The sequence below is a fragment of the Echinops telfairi genome, unplaced genomic scaffold (assembly GCF_000313985.2).
Source record: "Echinops telfairi isolate 266 unplaced genomic scaffold, ASM31398v2 ScPeMD7_7425;HRSCAF=8463, whole genome shotgun sequence".
NCBI classification, from domain to species: Eukaryota; Metazoa; Chordata; class Mammalia; order Afrosoricida; family Tenrecidae; genus Echinops; species Echinops telfairi.
The window spans coordinates 6,397,732-6,399,009 of record NW_022111325.1 but is presented as its reverse complement, the minus strand read 5'-3'; the positions used below and the strand labels follow the sequence as shown (position 1 = coordinate 6,399,009).

The following is a 1,278-nucleotide window of genomic DNA, read 5'->3' as shown; positions in this document are numbered from 1 at the left end:
CCAAGAGACGCTCACCTTCATTATCATCCAAGCATAGGAAAGGGTCTTCCCCAAGCCGCTCTGCCCGCGACTAAACGACATTCACCCTCACCACCATGGCCTCGAGCTCCACAGACCACCTCAAGTCCGCCCCCTTATCCCCACCAAGACGGCAGTCCCCGTCGCCAAGTCTCAGACCCATTAGGAGAGTCTCCAGGACCCCGGAACCTAAGAAGACAAAAAAGACTGCCTCACCAAGCCCTCGGTCTGTGAGGAGGGTCTCATCCTCTCGGTCTGTCTCAGGATCTCCTGAGCTAGCAGCTAAAAAACCCCAAGCACCCCCTTCCCCTGTCCAGTCTCAGTCACCCTCTACAAACTGGCCACCAGCAGTACTGGTCAAAAAGGCTAAGAGCCCAACACCAAGCCTATCACCGGCAAGGAATTTGGACCAAGAAGGAGGCGGGAAGAAAAAGAAGGATAAGAAACACAAAAAGGATAAGAAGCACAAGAAACACAAAAAAAAAACACAAGAAGGAAAAGGCTGTGGCTGCAGCCACAGCAGCTGCTGCCACTCCCGTAGCCACTGCAGCCCCTGCAACCACGTGCACACAAGAAGAGCCAGAGGCCGGGGCCGCAGCCCAAGAAGGAGACTGAAAGCGAAGCGGAAGACAACCTGGATGACTTAGAAAAGCACCTGCGGAAAAGGCGCTGAGTTCCATGCGGAAGGCTCAAGTGTCCCCACAGTCTTAGACGGGAATGTTTGTTACGATGTAAATTTTATTTGGTTTGTACGCAATTCAATTTCAAAATTGCTAAAATGTGTTTGAGCTTTAGACTATAACATTTGTTATAATCATTGCTAGGTTGAAGTTCACCATTTAAAAAAAGGGGGCCATGGATTTACATTGCAAAAGGTGTCCACAGTGTATTAGTGACATTCTTTCATCAACAGCTGACATCAGTTCATTTAGAGTGAAAGATTTTAAGCCAAAAAAAGGGAAAATCCCTCTTTTTAAAAAGGGGGTTTAAATATGGTTGGCATTCTTCAGGTTTCTTTTAAGTGCCTCTAGCAATTTCAGAGGCGTTTTTCTTTTTCTTTCTTTCTTTTTTCTTTTTTTTAACTTTTGTCATTTAAGTCTTTGCGCCCATTTAAGTTATACTCTGACCTTATGATTTGTAAACTTGCCCAGAAATAAGACCACTGTTGAACGACCGCAGAAGTATAACTGAACATTTGATGCCACTATCTTTCCTGTTGCCTGTGGAGTCTCTGCTGAAATGAATCCGGATTAGAGCTCT

At 46.1% G+C, this 1,278-nt stretch overlaps 1 pseudogene; it reads left to right on the top strand.

Moving 5' to 3' along the window:
• The window catches only part of LOC101637904, a 3,170-nt pseudogene extending 2,441 nt beyond the window's left edge, over positions 1 to 729 (top strand).
• The last annotated feature ends 549 nt before the right edge of the window (positions 730 to 1,278 follow it).